At 40.1% G+C, this 22,215-nt stretch overlaps 1 protein-coding gene across 14 annotated transcripts in view; it reads left to right on the top strand.

The window, feature by feature from the left end:
- Dock3 (dedicator of cyto-kinesis 3) overlaps positions 1-22,215 on the top strand; it is a 355,025-nt gene that overhangs the window by 107,854 nt on the left and 224,956 nt on the right.

Below are 22,215 nucleotides of genomic sequence, written 5' to 3'. Positions count from 1 at the left end.
ACAGTAGAAAATGAAGAGAAATAAAAAAGAAATTAGTAAATGATACTTTTTAGCAAACTGAGTTGATTTCAAGGGTATCATCTTGTATAAAAATTGCAAGAAAATAGAATTGAATATACTTGGATTCTGCTTATATAACATCCTCAGAGTAGGACATCTAGTGGTTAATTGGGGCTGAGGGGTGACAACATGCTGAGGGAATACAAGGTACAATCAATGGATGAGTTATATAAAATTCTTTATTCTTTATTTATTAACATATCTATCACTTCAGAAGGTTTTCTGTATATAGAAATAAATGAACATGATAAAATCGGTTTCATTTATATAAGGTTATTTGGATAATATGATATATATGAATATAATATGAATTATAAAAGTAAAGCCTCATCTCTCTGAGACATTATACCACAATCTCCCTATTCAGTATTCTTATTTTTATATAATGATTATTTAAGAGATTTCATTTATAGAAAATACATGATTATGCTTTTATGTTACAATAAGTTTGACAGCCAGGTGTGGTGGCTCACACCTTTAATCCCAGCACTCTGGAGGCAGAGACAGGAAAATCCTGAGTTTGAGGCCAGCCTGATCTGCAGAGCCATTCCAGGACAGCCAGAGTTATACAGAGAAACCCTGTTTCAGAACATCTACCCCACCACCACACATACACACACACAAAAACCCCAAACAAAACAAAACACAAGAGTGTCCAATTTTAAGCAGGTATTTATGTTCCAAATAATTTTTTTAAACTATATGCTCCAGCATTTGGGAGGCAGAGGCAGAGGCAGAGGCAAAGGCAAAGGCAGGGGCAGAGGGGCAGAGGCAGAGAGGCAGGGGCAGAGAGGCAGGGGCAGAGAGGCAGGGGCAAAGAGGCAGAGAGGCAGAGAGGCAGAGAGGCAGAGAGGCAGAGAGGCAGAGAGGCAGAGAGGCAGAGAGGCAGAGAGGCAGAGAGGCAGAGGCAGAGACAGGCCTATTTCTGCGTTCCAGGCCAGCCTGGTCTCCATGGTGGTTTCAGGACAGCCAGAGCTACACAGTGAGACTCTGTCTTGAATAAAACAAACAAACAAACAAACAAACAAACAAACAAACAAGAAAAATCCTTGAAAAATATAAGCTCATTTGAAATCCACATGAAGGTTATCTCCTGTTTTCTAAAACAATCTGATTATTGCTGATCATCAATATTACTAGACCAAGGCATTTATTTGCGGGAATTACTTTTATTCTTAATTTTAAAGACTCACCATAGTCCATGCCAGGCTTTGAAGCTACTCCTGTTACCATTTTTATGCAAGATATGGTAAGAAACTGAAGTATTTCTGACTATTGCTTATTCAATTATTTGAAATCTCTAGAATAAGAATTTTAATAAATGTAAATTTATATAATGTTTATATATTTTATATATATTGTTTTCTGATTCACAACATTTAATTCTTTATTGATTTGTTTGTTTATAGATATGTGTTCTATTTAGTTAGGGTCTTGCTATCTATCCCAGGCTGTCCTATAACTTACTAAGTAGCACTGCTTGGTTCTGAACTTCTGATTCTCTCGCCTCAGTCTCATAAGTGCTCGGATATAGGAACAATTCTTGTGTCATTTGTTTCAAACATGATCTTCTCATGGGGACTACTGTCTATAAACTAACAAAGTTCAGAGTTTCTGAGGTGAGAACTTTAAAAGTCAATAAAAGGGCAATTGGAATGGTATTGAGTGGGTCTAGTCCACTTCGACACTTTGATTTTCCAACCCATGTATTTTGACTGTGGAGCAGAGTATAGTTTCATGATCACTCAATGACCAGTCAGTCTACAGGCATGATCTCCTTTGAGCCCATGAATAGTGATGCTGGAGAAATGATTGCCAAGGAAGACAAATCTGTAGAATATGTGCCTGTTCAGTAAGGTTGGATCTGTCCTCCTCACCATAGAAAATCAATTTAATGTACCTCTTACAACAATCCCAAGAGAAATAATGTCATACTAAGGATGCAGTGCTGGTTTTTATTGTTGGTTGACTCAATATTCATCACTAGCATTAGTCATCCCACCTTCAATAAGGAGAAATCAGTGTTCAGACTATGGGGAACTTCTGTCCTTGCCTCCCTGGCCACCTTGCTGTGGGCCATTGAGAAAGCAGTAGGACAGCTAAAGAGAAAAAGATCATTCATTTCCCCAGGATGTGTCATTTCCTACCAGTCATGTGATAAATATCCTAGTAGGACTTTGAATCTCTTCGGGATCATGTTCAAGTCAAATTAATATAGACCCATACACATTGTTTTTACCCCATATTTTCTTTACTGATCTTCATTTGTTTTCCTACAAGTTTCCTTACTGCCCAGCAACACTTTTAAAAGCTTTCATGATCCAGTTTCTGTGTGTATTTCTTCTGATTATCATTCATATCAAATACAGGAGTGTCCCAAATATATCGCTCTCTGTTTACCATGAGGGTCTGTCTGTCTGTCTGTCTGTCTGTCTGTCTTTCTTTCTCTTTTTCTCTCTTTCTCTCTTTCTTTCTTTCTTTCTTTCTTTCTTTCTTTCTTTCTTTCTTTCACCTCATTCTTTTGAATTTATTTTGGAATTTTCTCTTGATAAATGATTGATGGTTTTGGGGTTTTTTTTGATTTTTTTTAAATTTACATTTCAAATATTATTCCCAGACATAAGCCCCCTATCCTATCTCCCTCCCCTTTTTCTAGAAGGGTGTTCCCCTTACCATCTATCCCCGACGTTCCCCTACACTGGGGGACTTCTCCTTTCATTGGTGCCCAACAAGATCTTCCTCTGCTACATACGCAGTTGGAGCCATGGGTCAATCCATGTATAGTCTTTGGGTAGTGGTTTAGTCCCTGGAAGCTCTGGTTGATTGGCACTGTTGTTCTTAGGGGGTTGCAAGCCACTTCAGCTCTTTCAGTCTTTTTTTCTAATTCCTCCAGTGGGGATCCTGTTCTCAGTTCATTGGTTTGCTGCTAGGATTCGCCTCTGTATTTGACATATTTTGGCTGTGTCTCTCAGGAGAAATCTATATCTGGTTCCTATCAGCATGTACTTCTTAGATTCATCCATTTTACTAGTTTTGGTGGCCCTAAACCCTAAACCCTAAACCCTAAACTCTAAACCCTAAACCCTAAACCCTTAACTAGTTATGGGCCACATGTAGGGCAGGCTCTGAATGGCAGTTCCTTCATTCTCTGCTCTAGAATTTGCCTCCATATCCCCTCCTATGGATATTTTTTCCATCTTTATTAAATTGTGTATTTCTTATTTACATTTCAAATGTTATTCCCTTTCCTGGTTTCCAAGCCAACATCCCCCTAATCCGTCCCCCTCCCCTTCTACGTGAGTGTTCCCCTCCCCATCCTCTCCCCATTACCGCCCTGCCCCCAACAATCCCGTTCACTGGGGGGGGGGTCCAGCCTTGGCAGGGCCAAGGACTTCCCCTTCCATTGGTGCCCCTACTAGGCTATTCATTGCGGCCTATGAATTGGGTCAGTCCATGTATAGTCTTTTTTTAGTCCCTGGAAGCTCTGGTTGGTTGAAATTGTTGTTCATATGGGGTCTCAAGCCCCTTCAGCTCTTTCAGTCTTTTCCCTGATTCCTTCAACGGGGGTCCCATTCTCAGTTCAGTGGTTTGTTGCTGGCATTTGCCTATGTATTTGGAATATTCCGGCAGTGTCTCTCAGGAGAGATCTACATCTGATTCCTGTCAGCCTGCACCTCTTTGCTTCATCCATCTTATCTAGTTTGGTAGCTGTATATGTATGGGCTACATGTGGGGCAGGCTCTTCAGTCTCTGTTCTAAACTTTGCCTCCCTATTCACTCCTAAGGGTATTCTTGTTCCCCTTTTAAAAAAGGAGTGAAGCATCCACATTTTCGTCATCCTTCTTGAGTTTCGCGTGTTCTGTACATCTTGGGTAATTTGAGCATTTGGGCTAATATCCACTTATCAATGAGTGCATACCATGTGTGTTTTTCTGTGATTGGGTTACCTTTCTTAGGATGATATTTTCCAGTTCCATCCATTTGCCTATGGATTTCATAAAGTCATTGTTTTTGATAGCTGAGTAGTACTCCATTGTGTAGATGTACCATATTTTCTGTATCCATTCCTCTGTTGAAGGGCATCTGGGTTCTTTCCAGCTTCTGGCTATTATAAATAAGACTGCTATGAACATAGTGGAGCATGTGTCTTTGTTGTATGTTGGAGCATCTTTTGGGTATATTCCCAAGAGAGGTATAGCTGGGTCCTCAGGTAGTGCAATGTCCAATTTTCTGAGGAACCTCCAGACTGATTTCCAGAGTGGTTGTACCAGTTTGCGATCCCACCAACAATGGAGGAGTGTTCATGAGGGCATTTCTTATCATTCTCCTGTACACTGCTCCTTCAAGTGAGCTATAGTTTGCTTCAACATTTTCATTTTGGGTTGGTATAAACATACTGTGAAGACCCATCTGTTTCTTTGTATGATGGGCTTCATTATTTTTGTTCCTCAATTAATTGGCCATAAGAAACATTCTAGGAAGCCATTGGCATGGGTTGAGGGAGAGTAAGCAGTGAAACAGGTTTTGGTATCAAGGAGTCCAATTCACTTATTTTCTCAACCTACTTAGGCCATCTGGACCTGCCCAAGCTTGGTCTCTATATGATGACATGCAGATTATTTTCAAGGCCGACATATTGTACTGGACATGGCTCAGCAGCTAACCCACCAGCTCACACACTTGGGACTCTAGAATGTTTGGGCTCTTTGTCACACATGGGCTCGCTCGCTCTTTCTTTCTTCCTTTTCTTTTCTTTTCTTTTCTCTTTTTCTCTTTTTTTCTGAGACATGGTCACTCTGTATAGTCCAGGCAGTCCTAATATTCTCTGTATAGCCCAGGCTGACCTCACACTTAAGACAGCTGTCTATCTCTGCCTTCCAAGTGCTGGGGTTAAAGATGTCTGATATTATGCCTAGCTCTAGTACCACTCTGAAGAGGAAAACATTATCTTTGAACCAATTACAACCTGTGAATAGGCCCACCATTAAATTACAGTAATAATCAGTTTAAAGAGGGGAGGGAATAAAATTGCAAAGATGGTTTGGCTTTGTCCTAAAGGCATCAGTTTCTCAGCATAGGAATGGAAAGGAAAAAGGAGAGCAGGACTAGTGGTTAGAATTAGAGGGAAAGAGGAAAGAAAGAGAAAAGGAAAGTACAAAGAAGGGAAAAACAGTGAGACAAAGGGAAGAAAGAAGTAAAGCAGCTTCGGCTAAAGGTACAACGAGGGAAAAAAGGTAGAGAAATGCAGTCAACCCTAAGACAAACCTGTGCTTAGGAGGCTGAGGAAAGGGGACTTCCCAATCCAGGACCATCTGTGTACCTCAGAAAATCCCACAAATGGGAGATAGGAGACTAGAACAGGACTAAGTTTATCCAGTAAATTAAAATTACATACTAAGTAAGGGAAGTATAGAAGCAAAGGAGATGGTTTTAGTGAGGAGTATGGAGTCCCTGACATAGACCCAGGGGCTCGCTTTCTTTGTATTGATCTCTCTGGGTTGTGTTCCTCCTTCTGTGCTGTTCTTTGTTGAGGTGAGGTACATGTGCTATTCTGCCCCTGTATATAGTCCAGTGTGTGGACATGCCATTAACTGGGTGGCTCGTAGGTGTGGTACCTTTATTTGTATGCCCTGTTCCAAACTATGGCCTAGGCTAGATTTGCACTTTGCAGAACATACTACAAGTTTCTGGTTAAGTATTTTCCTTCTATGTAGAGAACTGTAGGTCAAGTCTCACCTGTTTTTGCCCATGACACCTGTTCTGGGTTTCCAGAGTGAGCTCTGAAGTTAAATTTTTTTGTCTCTAGAACTACCTAGTTGCTGACTCAGCAGGTAGGGGTTGTTTAAAAATAGCTTTTTTCCACTCATCAGACTGAATGCTAAGAGAGCATTTTCCCAGCATCTTATTTCCCTTTGCCATGCCTCTGACAGCTTTCAGTCATGACTCCCCTCTTCTTCCCTCTTCTTTGAATTATATATCACTGAAAGTACAATGTGGATTTTTCTGAGGCTTTAACTTTCTCAAAAGTTCTGATCCTCTGCAGTTGTACTTTCCCTGGCTGTGGGAGGAGAGCATTTTCTTTCTTTCTTTTTTTTTTTTTCTCTCTACTTTTTTTTGAGAGCATTTTCTAATCAGAGTTAAGGTTTTTGGAATGAGTTTGGCTGCTTCTGTTCTGTTTCTTTGTTTTCCTGATGTCACCCACCACACAGTTTGGTTGTTCTCCAGCTGTCCTTGTGAATTTCCCAGGCACTCTAGCAGGAGATTGCGGTGCATCATCTTTCACATTTGTATCTTTAAAAAAATTCTGGACTCCAGGTGAGACAAAGCATGCAATATTTGTATGTTTTGTAATGTAACCTCCAGTTCCATTTAGTTTTCTGATGTGTTTATTTATTTGTTCATTTATTTTTATATGTATGGGTACTTTGTTTGCATGTACTTCTGCATGCCATAAGGGCATTGCATACCATTATAGACAGTTGTGAGCCATCATGTGGTTGCTGGTAATTTAACTCAGGACCTCTGGAAGAGTCACCAGTTCTCTTAACTGCTAAGCCATCTCTCCAGCCATCTCTTTTTTAAATTTTTTTTCATCTTTTTTTCCCTTCCAAGACAGGGTTTTTCTGTGCAACAGCCCTGCCTGTCCTGGAACATGCTTTGTAGACTAGGCTGGTCTTGAACTCACAGATATATGCCTGCCTCTATCACTGAAGTGCTACGATTAAAGGCATATGCCATCTTACCTGGCTTCCATTTAGTTTTCTGTGAATGCTATAATTCCATTCTTTCTGATATTTTATTAGAGTGTCATTGTGTGTGTGTGTGTGTGTGTGTGTGTGTGTGTGTGTGTATGTATGTATGTATGTATGTATGTATGTATGTATGTATGTACCAAATTTTCTTTATCCACCTAATGGTGGGTTTCTAGGATGCTGATTCTATAACTTGCTATTGTGAGCAGCACTATAACATAATTGTGCAGGTATCTCTGTTGTATGCTACTTCAGATTGTCTTGAGTACATACATAAAAGTGGTATAGTCGGTTCATACAGTGCTATTTTTTTTTTTGGTTCTTTTTTTCGGAGCTGGGGACCGAACCCAGGGCCTTGCGCTTCCTAGGCAAGCGCTCTACCACTGAGCTAAATCCCCAACCCCATACAGTGCTATTTTTAGTTTTGTGACTGTCTTAGGGTTTTATTTTTGTGAACAGACACCATGACCAAGGCAAGTTTTACAAAGGATAACATTTAATTGGAGATGACTTACAGGTTCAGTGGTTCAGTCCAGTATCATGAAGGCAGGAGCATGGCAACATCCAGGCATTCATGGTACAAGAGTTGCTGAGAGTTCTACATTTTCATCTTAAGGCTGCTAGCAGAATGCTGGCTTCCAGGCAGCTAGGATGAGGGTCTTAAAGCCCACACCTACAGTGACACACCTACTCCAACAGGGCCAAACCTTTTTATAAACATTTTTTATTGGATTTTTAAATTTTACATTTTAGATGGTATCCTCTTTTCCTGTTTCCCGTCCATAAACCCCTATGCCCCTCCCCCTTCTTTTTTGAGGGTGTTCCCCAACCCATCCACCCAACCCTTCCGACCTCCCAGCCCTGATATTCCCCTGCACTGGGGGTCCAGCCTTGGCAGCATGTAGGGCTTCTCCTCCCATTGGTGCCCAACATAGCCATCCTCTGCTACATATGCAGTTGGAACCATGGCTCTGTCCATGTGCACTCATTGGATGATGGTTTAGTCCCTGGGAGCTCTGGCTGGTTGGTATTGTTGTTCTTATGGGGTTCTTATTATGGGGTTGCTCCCTCAGCTACTTCACTCCTTTCTCTGACTCCTCCAATGGGGACCCCGTTCTCAGTTCAGTCGTTGACTGTGAGAGAGCTCTAACAGGTTCCTGCCAGCATGCACTTCATGACATCAGCAATATTGTCTGGCTTTGATGGGTGTATGTCTATGGGCTGGACCCCCAGGTGGGACAGTATCTGGATAGCCATTCCTTTAGTCTCTCCTCCAAACTTTGTCTCTGTATCTCCTTCTATGAATATTTTTGTTCCCCCTTCTAAGATGGACTGAAGCACCTGCACTTTGGTCATCCTTCTTGAGCTTCATGGGGTCTGTGGATTGTATCTTTGGTAATTTGAGCTTTTGGGCTAATAACCACTTATCAATGAGTGCATACCATGTGTGTTTTTTTTTTTTTTTGTGATTGAGTTACCTCACTCAGAATGATATTTTCTAGTTCCATCCATTTGCCTATGAATTTCATGAAGTCACTGTTTTTAATAGCTGAGTAGTACTCCATTGTGTAGATGTACCACATTTTCTGTATCCATTCCTCTGTTGCAGGACTTCTGGATTCTTTCCAGCTTTTATAAATAAGGCTGCTATGAACACAGTGGAACATGTGTCTTTGTGGTATGTTGGAGCATCTTTTGGGTATATGCCCAGGAGTGGTATAGCTAGGTCCTCAGATAGTACAATGCCTAATTTTCTGATGAGCCTCCAGACTGATTTCCAGAATGGTTGTACCAGCTTGCAATCCCATCAACAATGGGGGAGTGTTCCTCTCTTTCTCCACATCCTCACCAGCATCTGTTGTCACCTGAGGTTTTGGTTGATTTTGCCTTTGATGAGTATGAAGTGTCCTTATCTTTTTAAATAACTTTTGGTTGAAAGTCAATTTTATTCACTATTAGAATGACTACTCCAGCCTGTTTCTTGGGACCATCTGCTTGGAAAATTGTTTTCGAGCCTTTTAATCTTAGGTAGTGTCTGTCTTTTTTACTGAGGTGTGTTTTCTGTATGCATCAAAATGTTGGGTCCTCTTTATTTACCCATTGTATTAGTCTATGTCTTTTTATTAAGGAATTGAGTCCAGTGATGTTGAGCGATATAAGGGATCAGTGATTGTTGTTTCCTGTTATTTTCATTGTTTGAGGTAGAATTACATTTTTATGGTTATTTTCTTTTGGGTTTGTTGAAATTAGATTATTTTCTTGCTTTTTCCAGGATGTAGTTTTCCTCCTTGTGTTGGAGTTTTCCATCTATTATCTTTTGTAGGACTTGATCTATCCTAATATATTGTGTAAATTTGGTTTTCTCATGGAATATCTTGGTTTCTTCATTTATGTTAATTGAGAATTTTGTTGGACATAGTAGCCTGGGCTGGCATTTGTGTTCTCTTAGGGTCTTTATGACATCTGCCCAGGATCTTCTGGCTTTCATAGTCTCTGGTGCTAAGTCTGGTGTAATTCTGACAGGTCTGCCTTTATATGTTACTTGACCATTTTTCCCTTGCAGCTTTTAATATTCTTTCTTTGTTTTGTGTATTTGGTGTTTTGTCTTTTATGTGATGGGAGGAATTTCTCTTCTGGTCCAGTCTATTTGGAGTTCTGTAGGCTTCTTGTATGTTTATGGACATCTCTTTCTTTAGGTTAGGGAAGTTTTCTTCTATAATTTTGTTGAAGATATTTACTGGCCCTTTAAGTTGGGAATCTTCACTCTCTCCTATACCTATTATCCTTAGGTTTGATCTTCTCATTGTGTCCTGGATTTCCTGTATGTTTTGGGTTAAAGGCTTTTTGATTTCGCATTTTCTTTGACTGTTGTCTCAATGTTTTCTATGGTATCTTCTGCTTCTTGAGATTCTCTTTTCTATCTTGTATTCTGTTGGCAGTGCTTGTGTCTATGACTCCTGATCACTTTCCTAGGGTTTCTACCTCTAGGGTTGTCTTCCTCTGTGATTTCCGTATTGTTTCTATTTCCATTGTTAGATCTTAGATGGTTTTGTTCCGTTTCTTCACCGGTTTGGTTGTATTTTTCTGTACTTCTTTAAGGGATTTTTTTTTCCTTCTTTTAAGGCTTCTACCTGTTTACCTGTGTTGTCCTTTATTTCTTTAATGGAGTTATTTATGTCCTTCTTAAAGTTCTCTAACATCATCGTGAGTTATGATTTTAAATCAAAATCTTGCTTTTCTGGTGTGTTGGGGTATCCAGGGCTTGCTGTGGTGGGGGAACTGGGTTCTGATGATGCCAATTGGCCCTGGTTTCTGTTGCTATGCTTTTGCCCTTGCTTCTCATCATGTGTTTATTTCTGATGTAAGCTGGTTTTGCTGTCTCTGACAGTGACTTGACCCTTCTGTAAGCCTGTGTTTCAGCACTCCTGGAGACCAGCTTTCTCTCAGCAGAATCTGGGTACAGAGAGCTGTGTCACAGGTCAGCTTTGGGTGCAGGCAGAAATCGGAAGTATCCCATCCCAAACTGATCCTTGGTTTCTGTGTCCAGAGGGCTCCAGGTGGTTTCCTCTTGGGCCAGGAATGTAAGCAGAAGTGGTAGTCTCATCTGTGCTCTCAGGATTGTCCGAACTTCTGAGAATCCAGCTCTCCACCCACAGGGTCTGGTTCACAGAGTTGTGTCACAGGGGCAGCTCTGGGTGCACGCAGAAACTGGAAGCATGATTTTTTTTTCTAGTTCCATCCATTTGCCTGCAAACTTCATGATGTCATTTTTATAAACAGCTGAGTAATGTTCCAGTGTGCAAATGTACCACATTTTCTTCATCAGTTCTTTGGTTGAGGGTCATTAGGCTATCTTCAGTTTCTGTTTATTACAAATAAAGCTGCTATGAGCATAGTTGAGCAACTGTTCTTGTAGTAGGATAGAACATCCTTTGGGTATATACCCAGGAGTGGTATAACTAGGTCCTGTTATAGTTATAGTGGTATAACTATAAATGGAGTACTAATTTTCTGAGAAACTGCCATATTGGTTTCCAAAGTGTCTGTATAACTTTTTACTCCCACCAGCAGTGGAGGAGTGTTCCCGTTACTCCACATCTGCACCTGCATGAGCTGTACCTTGTGTTTTTATTTTATCCATTCTGACAGATATAAGAAGGAATCCCAGAATTGTTTTGATTTGTGTTTTTTTGTGGCAGCTAAAGATGTTGAACACTTAGAAGATGTTTTTAAAATTAATTATTTTATGTATATTGGTATTCTGCCTGCAGTTAGGTCTATGTGAGGGTGTTGAATCTTATGGAACTAGAATTACAGACAGCTACCATGTGGTTGGTGTAATTGAACCGGGGTTCTTTGGGAGAACAGCTAGAGCGTTTGACTGCTAAGCCATTGCTTCGACCCCTGTTGAACATTTCTTTAAGTTTTTCCCTGCCATTGAGATTTGTCTTTGAGAAGTCTTTATTTAGATCCCCCCTTTTGTTTTTTCCAGATAGACTTTTTCTGTGTAGCCTTTGCTGTCCTGGAATTCATTCTGTAGACCAGATTAGCCAGAAACTCAAAGAGCTCTGCTTGCCTCTTCCTCCGGAGTGTTGGGATTAAAGGTGTGCGCCATCCACCACTCTGCCTCTACTTCATTTTGTCGATATATAGTTTTTTGAGTTCTGTATATATTTTGGGTATTAGACCTGTCAGATGTGGTGTTGGTGAAATATTTTCCCATTCTGCAGGCTCCTTTGTCTTATTGATTGTGTTCTTTGCCTTACAGAAGCTTTTCCATTCCATGAAGTTTATGAGTTCATGCCTATGCTATCAGTGTCCTATTTAGGAAGTTATCACCTACATCAATTCATTCAAGTCTATTACCCACTGTTTCTTCCATCAGGTTCATTGAGGACTTGATCACCTTGGCCTTGATTTTTATGCAGGGTGATAGATATTGATCTATTTGGATTCTTCTACCTGCAGACATCCAGTTTGCACTCTTACATATTCTATACTTCTTTATGAAAAACCAGGAGTTCACAGATGTGTGGATTTATATCTAGATCTTTGATTTATTCCATTGATCAACCTGTTTGTTTTTATGCCAATACCATGTGGTTTTTCTTACTGTATCTCTGTAATTCAGCTTGAAATGAGGGGTGATGATCCCTGTGGAAGTTCTTTTTCAAAAGTTCTACTATAGAATTCCTACAGCTGATTAACACCTTGAGAAAAGCATCTAGACATAAGATTAACTAAAAAAATCTGTATTCCTCCTACATACAAATGACAGATGGGCTTCAAAAGAAATCAGGGAAACAACACTCTTCACAATAGCCACAAATAATTTAAAATATCTTGGTGTAACTAATCAAGAAAGTGAAAGACTTTTGTGACAAAAAGTCAAGTCTTTTAAGAAAGAAATTGAAAGAGATATCAACAGGATGGAAAGATCTCCCATGCTCATGGATCAGTAGGATTAACATAATAAAAATGGCCATCATACTAAAACAATATATGATCATTTTTTACAAAACTTAGAAAATATGCCATAGTATAACTTGTGGCTTCTATTTCAACTATCACTTGTTTGATATTAAAGAGAACTGCTTTTTTGCTGTAATCAAATGTATTTGTAATCCTGAGTGTTTGAGGAGTGAAATGTCAAAGGTATTCTATAGTACAGCATTTTTACAATGTAGTTCTCTATTAAGTTTCCATTACGTTACTTTTTTTCTAAATTCTAAACTTTCATTTCTATATAATCTGGTTTTATAGGTTATTGGTAATGCTATGGCTTCATGAAACTGCAGTTGGGTCATTGCATAATTTTTTAGCCCCAGTTACAATTTTAAATATTTTAATTTTATCATACAGATCAGCTGCCTTATTTGAGGAATTTCTAAGAGCAATTTAAGAACGATGGCAGAGCCAGGCAGTGGTGGTATACACCTTTAATCCCAGCATTCAGGCAGCAGAGGTAGGTGGGCCTCTGTGAGTTCAAGGTCAGCCTGATCTATGGAATGAGTTCCTGGAAGGCCAGGCCTACACAGAGAAATCCTGTCTTAAAAATGAAAAAGTAAACAAACAACAACAGAATGATGGCCGATGACCATTACGCTAGCACTATAGAGCCCAAGGCGAGAGAATCAGAACTTTGAAGCCACCTAATCTGTACAACTTGGAAGCCAGCTTGGGCCACATGGTGGAACCATTTCAAAAAATTTTTCTTCCGTGTGTGTGTGTGTGTGTGTGTGTGTGTGTAAAGTTGTTAATGTCTCCAAAAAGACTTGTTCAAAATTGGCTTTTGAGGGCTAGAGAAAGGGCTGATCAGTTAAGAGCATGTACTGCTTTTACTGAGAATGAGAGTTTGGTTCTTAGCATCCACACAGGACTGCTTAGCCACCATTCCGGCCACAGGAGTATCTGATACCTGTTTCTTGTGTCTTTGGAGACTGCACTCATATGCACGCACTCACATACACAGACAATTAAAAAAAATAAAATCCTCAAAATAAAAAAAAAAATCAACAAAATGGCATTGGACCAGCTTTATGTATCAGTGTTGTTTAAATTGGCCACTTGGATTTTTTTTTTTTGTGTGTTTTTAATTTCTTTCTTTCTTTCTTTCTTTCTTTCTTTCTTTCTTTCTTTATTTATTTATTTATTTATTTATTTATTTTTATTAACTTGAGTATTTCTTATATACATTTCGAGTGTTATTCCCTTTCCCGGTTTCCGGGCAAACATCCCCCTCCCCCCTCCCCTTCCTTATGGGTGTTCCCTTCCCAACCCTCCCCCCATTGCCGCCCTCCCCCCATAGACTAGTTCACTGTGGGTTCAGTCTTAGCAGGACCCAGGGCTTCCCCTTCCACTGGTGCTCTTACTAGGATATTCATTGCTACCTATGAGGTCAGAGTCCAGGGTCAGTCCATGTATAGTCTTTAGGTAGTGGCTTAGTCCCTGGAAGCTCTGGTTGCTTGGCATTGTTGTACTTTTGGGGTCTCGAGCCCCTTCAAGCTCTTCCAGTTCTTTCTCTGATTCCTTCAATAGGGGACCTATTCTCAGTTCAGTGGTTTGCTGCTGGCATTCGCCTCTATATTTGCTGTATTCTGGCTGTGTCTCTCAGGAGCGATCTACATCCGGCTCCTGTCGGTCTGCACTTCTTTGCTTCATCCATCTTGTCTAATTGGGTGGCTGTATATGTATGGGCCACATGTGGGGCAGGCTCTGAATGGGTGTTCCTTCAGTCTCTGTTTTAATCTTTGCCTCTCCCTTCCCTGCCAAGGGTATTCTTTTTCCTCATTTAAAGAAGGAGTGAAGCATTCACATTTTGATCATCCGTCTTGAGTTTCGTTTGTTCTAGGGATCTAGGGTAATTCAAGCATTTGGGCTAATAGCCACTTATCAATGAGTGCGTACCATGTATGTCTTTCTGTGATTGGGTTAGCTCACTCAGGATGATATTTTCCAGTTCCAACCATTTGCCTACGAATTTCATAAACTCGTTGTTTTTGATAGCTGAGTAATATTCCATTGTGTAGATGTACCACATTTTCTGTATCCATTCCTCTGTTGAAGGGCATCTGGGTTCTTTCCAGCTTCTGGCTATTATAAATAAGGCTGCGATGAACATAGTGGAGCACGTGTCTCTTTTATATGTTGAGGCATCTTTTGGGTATATGCCCAAGAGAGGTATAGCTGGATCATCAGGCAGTTCAATGTCCAATTTTCTGAGGAACCTCCAGACTGATTTCCAGAATGGTTTTACCAGTCTGCAATCCCACCAACAATGGAGGAGTGTTCCTCTTTCTCCACATCCTCGCCAGCATCTGCTGTCACCTGAGTTTTTGATCTTAGCCAATCGCACTGGTGTGAGGTGAAATCTCAGGGTTGTTTTGATTTGCATTTCCCTTATGACTAAAGATGTTGAACATTTCTTTAGGTGTTTCTCAGCCATTCGGCATTCCTCAGCTGTGAATTCTTTGTTTAGCTCTGAACCCCATTTTTTAATAGGGTTATTTGTTTCCCTGCGGTCTAACTTCTTGAGTTCTTTGTATATTTTGGAAATAAGGCCTCTATCTGTTGTAGGATTGGTAAAGATCTTTTCCCAATCTGTTGGTTGCCGTTTTGTCCTAACCACAGTGTCCTTTGCCTTACAGAAGCTTTGCAGTTTTATGAGATCCCATTTGTCGATTCTTGATCTTAGAGCATAAGCCATTGGTGTTTTGTTCAGGAAATTTTTTCCAGTGCCCATGTGTTCCAGATGCTTCCCTAGTTTTTCTTCTATTAGTTTGAGTGTGTCTGGTTTGATGTGGAGGTCCTTGATCCACTTGGACTTAAGCTTTGTACAGGGTGATAAGCATGGATCGATCTGCATTCTTCTACATGTTGCCCTCCAGTTGAACCAGCACCATTTGCTGAAAATACTATCTTTTTTCCATTGGATGGTTTTGGCTCCTTTGTCAAAAATCAAGTGACCATAGGTGTGTGGGTTCATTTCTGGGTCTTCAATTCTATTCCATTGGTCTATCTGTCTGTCTCTGTACCAATACCATGCAGTTTTTATCACTATTGCTCTGTAATACTGCTTGAGTTCAGGGATAGTGATTCCCCCTGAAGTCCTTTTATTGTTGAGGATAGCTTTAGCTATCCTGGGTTTTTTGTTATTCCAGATGAATTTGCAAATTGTTCTATCTAACTCTTTGAAGAATTGGATTGGTATTTTGATGGGGATTGCATTGAATCTGTAGATTGCTTTTGGTAAAATGGCCATTTTTACCATATTAATCCTGCCAATCCATGAGCATGGGAGATCTTTCCATCTTCTGAGGTCTTCTTCAATTTCTTTCCTCAGTGTCTTGAAGTTCTTATTGTACAAATCTTTTACTTGCTTGGTTAAAGTCACACCGAGGTACTTTATATTATTTGGGTCTATTATGAAGGGTGTCGTTTCCCTAATTTCTTTCTCGGCTTGTTTCTCTTTTGTATAGAGGAAGGCTACTGATTTATTTGAGTTAATTTTATACCCAGCCACTTTGCTGAAGTTGTTTATCAGCTTTAGGAGTTCTCTGGTGGAACTTTTGGGATCACTTAAATATACTATCATGTCATCTGCAAATAGTGATATTTTGACCTCTTCTTTTCCGATCTGTATCCCTTTGATCTCCTTTTGTTGTCTGATTGCTCTGGCTAGAACTTCAAGAACTATATTGAATAAGTAGGGAGAGAGTGGGCAGCCTTGTCTAGTCCCTGATTTTAGTGGGATTGCTTCAAGTTTCTCTCCATTTAGTTTAATGTTAGCAACTGGTTTGCTGTATATGGCTTTTACTATGTTTAGGTATGGGCCTTGAATTCCTATTCTTTCCAGGACTTTTATCATGAAGGGGTGTTGAATTTTGTCAAATGCTTTCTCAGCATCTAATGAAATGATCATGTGGTTCTGTTCTTTCGGTTTGTTTATATAATGGATCACGTTGATGGTTTTCCGTATATTAAACCATCCCTGCATGCCTGGGATGAAGCCTACTTGATCATGGTGGATGATTGTTTTGATGTGCTCTTGAATTCGGTTTGCCAGAATTTTATTGAGTATTTTTGCGTCGATATTCATAAGGGAAATTGGTCTGAAGTTCTCTTTCTTTGTTGTGTCTTTGTGTGGTTTAGGTATAAGAGTAATTGTGGCTTCGTAGAAGGAATTCGGTAGGGCTCCATCTGTTTCAATTTTGTGGAATAGTTTGGATAATATTGGTATGAGGTCTTCTATGAAGGTTTGATAGAATTCTGCACTAAACCCATCTGGACCTGGGCTCTTTTTGGTTGGGAGACCTTTAATGACTGCTTCTATTTCCTTAGGAGTTATGGGGTTGTTTAACTGGTTTATCTGTTCCTGATTTAACTTCGATACCTGGTATCTGTCTAGGAAATTGTCCATTTCCTGAAGATTTTCAAATTTTGTTGAATATAGGTTTTTATAGTAAGATCTGATGATTTTTTGAATTTCCTCCGAATCTGTAGTTATGTCTCCCTTTTCATTTCTGATTTTGTTAATTTGGACACACTCTCTGTGTCCTCTCGTTAGTCTGGCTAAGGGTTTATCTATCTTGTTGATTTTCTCAAAGAACCAACTTTTGGTTCTGTTGATTCTTTCTATGGTCCTTTTTGTTTCTACTTGGTTGATTTCAGCTCTGAGTTTGATTATTTCCTGCCTTCTACTCCTCCTGGGTGTATTTGCTTCTTTTTGTTCTAGAGATTTTAGGTGTGCTGTCAAGCTGCTGACATATGCTCTTTCCTGTTTCTTTCTGCAGGCACTCAGCGCTATGAGTTTTCCTCTTAGCACAGCTTTCATTGTGTCCCATAAGTTTGGGTATGTTGTACCTTCATTTTCATTAAATTCTAAAAAGTTTTTAATTTCTTTCTTTATTTCTTCCTTGACTAGGTTATCATTGAGTAGAGCATTGTTCAATTTCCACGTATATGTGGGCATTCTTCCCTTATTGTTATTGAAGACCAGTTTTAGGCCGTGGTGGTCCGATAGCACGCATGGGATTATTTCTATCTTTCTGTACCTGTTGAGGCCCGTTTTTTGACCAATTATATGGTCAATTTTGGAGAAAGTACCATGAGGAGCTGAGAAGAAGGTATATCCTTTTGCTTTAGGATAGAATGTTCTATAAATATCCGTTAAGTCCATTTGGCTCATGACTTCTCTTAGTCTGTCTACATCACTGTTTAATTTCTGTTTCCATGATCTGTCCATTGATGAGAGTGGGGTGTTGAAATCTCCCACTATTATTGTGTGAGGTGCAATGTGTGTTTTGAGCTTTAGTAAGGTTTCTTTTACATATGTAGGTGCCCTTGTATTTGGGGCATAGATATTTAGGATTGAGAGTTCATCTTGGTTGATTTTTCCTTTGATGAATATGAAGTGTCCTTCCTTATCTTTTTGATGACTTTTAGTTGGAAATTGATTTTATTTGATATTAGAATGGCTACTCCAGCTTGCTTCTTCTGACCATTTGCTTGGAAAGTTGTTTTCCAGCCTTTCACTCTGAGGTAGTGTCTGTCTTTGTCTCTGAGGTGTGTTTCCTGTAGGCAGCAGAATGCAGGGTCGTCGTTGCGTATCCAGTTTGTTAATCTATGTCTTTTTATTGGGGAGTTGAGGCCATTGATATTGAGAGATATTAAGGAATAGTGATTATTGCTTCCCGTTATATTCATATTTGATGTGAGGTTATGTTTGTGTGCTTTCATTCTCTTTGTTTTGTTGCCAAGACGATTAGTTTCTTGCTTCTTCTAGGGTATAGCTTGCCTCCTTATGTTGGGCTTTACCATTTATTATCCTTTGTAGTGCTGGATTTGTAGAAAGATATTGTGTAAATTTGGTTTTGTCATGGAATATCTTGGTTTCTCCATCAATGTTAATTGAGAGTTTTGCTGGATACAGTAATCTGGGCTGGCATTTGTGTTCTCTTAGGGTCTGTATAACATCAGTCCAGGATCTTCTGGCCTTCATAGTTTCTGGCGAGAAGTCTGGTGTGATTCTGATAGGTCTCCCTTTATATGTTACTTGACCTTTTTCCCTTACTGCTTTTAATATTCTTTCTTTATTTTGTGCGTTTGGTGTTTTGACAATTATGTGACGGGAGGTGTTTCTTTTCTGGTCCAATCTATTTGGAGTTCTGTAGGCTTCCTGTATGTCTATGGGTATCTCTTTTTTTAGGTTAGGGAAGTTTTCTTCTATGATTTTGTTGAAGATATTTACTGGTCCTTTGAGCTGGGAGTCTTCACTCTCTTCTATACCTATTATCCTTAGGTTTGATCTTCTCATTGAGTCCTGGATTTCCTGTATGTTTTGGACCAGTAGCTTTTTCCGCTTTACATTATCTTTGACAGTTGAGTCAATGATTTCTATGGAATCTTCTGCTCCTGAGATTCTCTCTTCCATCTCTTGTATTCTGTTGGTGAAGCTTGTATCTACAGCTCCTTGTCTCTTCTTTTGGTTTTCTATATCCAGGGTTGTTTCCATGTGTTCTTTCTTGATTGCTTCTATTTCCATTTTTAATTCCTTCAACTGTTTGATTGTGTTTTCCTGGAATTCTTTCAGGGATTTTTGCGATTCCTCTCTGTAGGCTTTTACTTGTTTATTAATGTTTTCCTGTGCTTCCCTAAGTGTGTTCAGGTCTTTCCTGAAGTCCTCCAGGATCATGATCAAATATGATTTTGAAACTAGATCTTGCTTTTCTGGTGTGTTTGGATATTCCATGTTTGTTTTGGTGGGAGAATTGGGCTCCGATGATGGCATGTAGTCTTGGTTTCTGTTGCTTGGGTTCCTGCGCTTGCCTCTCGCCATCAGATTATCTCTAGTGTTACTTTGTTCTGCTATTTCTGACAGTGGCTAGACTGTCCTATAAGCCTGTGTGTCAGGAGTGCTGTATACCTGTTTTCCTCTCTTTCAGTCAGTTATGGGGACAGAGTGTTCTGCTTTCGGGCGTGTAGTTTTTCCTCTCTACAGGTCTTCAGCTGTTCCTGTGGGCCTGTGTCTTGAGTTCACCAGGCAGCTTTCTTGCAGCAGAAAATTTGGTCTTACCTGTGGTCCCGAGGCTCAGGTTTGCTCGTGGGGTGCTGTCCAGGGGCTCTCTGCAGCGGCAGCAACCAGGAAGACCTGTGCCGCCCCTTCCGGGAGCTTCAGTGCACCAGGGTTCCAGATGGTCTTTGGCTTTTTCCTCTGGCGTCCGAGATGTGTGTGCAGGGAGCAGTCTCTTCTGGTTTCCCAGGCCTGTCTGCCTCTCTGAAGGTTTAGCTCTCCCTCCCACGGGATTTGGGTGCAGAGAACTGTTTATCCGGTCTGTTTCCTTCAGGGTCCGGCGGTGTCTCAGGCGCAGGGGTCCTGCCGCTCCTGGGCCCTCCCCCACGGGAGCCCAGAGGCCTTATACAGTTTCCTCTTGGGCCAGGGATGTGGGCAGGGGTGAGCAGTGTTGGTGGTCTCTTCCGCTCTGCAGCCTCAGGAGTGCCCACCTGACCAGGCGGTTGGGTCTCTCTCTCACCGGGTCTGGGAGCAGAGAGCTGCTGCGGGCCGGGATCCGCGGGTCAGATTTTTAAAATGAAGAAATAATTGAATCCATGCTGAAGCATGTACGCTCATGTATTATATGTGGCCAGGTGTCTTGCCATAGTAACTTCAAATGACTTCCCCCTCTCCAGTGATCTGTTAATCAGATGTGGCAGGAGCTGCAGGAGCTGCAGGAGCTGCAGGAGCTGCCACCTCTCCTGGTTCATCACAGTCTGGCTCACATTAGGATTCTCCAAACTAACAAATCTGTGACTAGTGTGCCACCTATGCTTCTCTCTTGGACTTGATTAATTTAGGCCATTCCATGTGTAATTTAGTATTTTTCATATTTTTTTTGGAATTTTCTAGTTTTATCTGGGATAGTCAGGAATATATATATATGTGCATATATATATACATATATACATATATATATGTATATATATATATATGAAATTCAGATATATAGGCAGTAGAACAAAGACACTAGAAAAAACAAGAAAAAATTTGCTGGGTATGATGGTACACAACTTTAATCACTCAGGAGGCAGAGACGGAAAGATGTCTCTGATTTAAATGCCAGTCTGTTTTATGTAGAGTTCCAGGCCAACCAGGCCTACATATACATAATAAGATCCCACCTAAAACAAATAAACAACAACAAAACAGTGTGATTTTTGATGAAGTTTGATAAAGTTTTCAAACATAAAAGCAAAAGGGAAATTAAAAACCATTCCAGAAACTGAAAAGGCAAGATGAATGATTTAGCCTAAAGAGAGGAGACACTATAGAAATAAAACCAGGGCTAGGCAGAGTGCTGCTTACATGTAATCCCAGCACATAGGAGCTAAGGCAGGATCATTGTTGAGTCTCAGGTCAGTATCATGGGCTACATAGTAAGACTCTGAGAAATTACAGTAAATAGATAATATCTGAACAAAACATGTATTATATCTAATTCTACTAAGAAAAAGATAAGGACAGATTATGAATATCTATGTGCTAGTGAACTGGCAAATTGAAGTAGGTAAATCCCCAGAAACATATGATTTCCAAAAACTGGGAAATGAAGTAAGAAAAATAATGAATAGAATAGTAGCCAATAAAAGAGTTTTACAGTGAATTCTGCCAAACTTGTGGAGTAGAAGTAATATAAATCTTTCTTAAATTCTCCCCAAAATCAAAGAAGTAAAAACAGTGAAGTCTTATGCTGGGATGAGAATAGTTTGAAGCCCTTAAGTGTAGAGGAGGATATTATTTTTAAGAAAAAAATTTATCTCAAAGCAAAATTTACATGTATATATTTCTTGCCTTTTCATACACACACACGCACATGCGTGCACACACACAGAAACAGTATATATATTTGAAAATTTCATACATTTATATAATATATCTTGGTCACATCCATCTCTCTACTCCCTCTAGCTATTTGTTTCACCCTTCCCAATGTATTTCCAGCCTCCCTCCCTCCTAAGTTCATGTCTTTTGTTTAATAACCTGAGTCCAGGATGAACATATGTGAGGGTGCCATTCCCTTCAACACCATACCAATGTTCAGCTTCTCTCCAAGAAAAGTGACTTTTTCCCTAAGCAGCTGTCAACTGTCATTGGCCCCTCAGCTAGGGGTAAGGCATCAGGAGCTACCTTTCCTCTTTGCTCGAATTTTAAATGTCCTTAAATCTTGTGTAGCTCTTGAGTGGATAACTGCAGCTGCTGTGGCTCATGAGGAACAGCTTTGTCATATTCAGAGGCCAACATGTCATAGCACTCATCCCTGTCCTCTACCTCATAGATTTGTTGTGCCCACTCTTCTGTGGTGACCCCTGAGCACTGAGGAAGGGGGTTGATGCATTTGTTCCATCTGTGGCTGAGTGCTCACAGCCAATTTATTCTTAGCATCTGTCCTACACCCAGGGCTCTGGGTTAACTACTACCCACTAGAATTAGAAGTTTGTCTGACCAGAGTTGAAAGCAGCACAGAATTTGTTAATATAAACATAAATATTTAGATTGGAGTTTGACAACCTGCCCCTTTAGTAAAATAACAGCAGTAGGTTGTCTCCAAGTGCCTGTGGTTTCCTAGCTATGGGTTCTTATTAAATTTGCAGGGCTAGACATTAAATGGTGTCCTACGGAGCAGACCTCAAATTTAGTCAAGAAATCAGTTGGGCAGAGTCCAATGCTGGGTCAGACCATAGATGAATTTCCTTCCTCTCTCCTAGTAGCCTGCATGGTACTTTCCATCACAATAAAAGCTAGGTAGCAAGGTGGGAGTTTCCCATAGAGTTTAGTATTGATTTCTTTATGTCCTTTGATGAAAATGTGCTGTGTTTTCAGCAAATAGGGTCTTACTATCTATTTATG

This window comes from Rattus norvegicus, chromosome 8 (genome assembly GCF_021556685.1).
Source record: "Rattus norvegicus strain SHRSP/BbbUtx chromosome 8, alternate assembly SHRSP_T2T, whole genome shotgun sequence".
NCBI lineage: Eukaryota > Metazoa > Chordata > Mammalia > Rodentia > Muridae > Rattus > Rattus norvegicus.
This window is presented reverse-complemented; position numbering and strand designations above follow the sequence as displayed.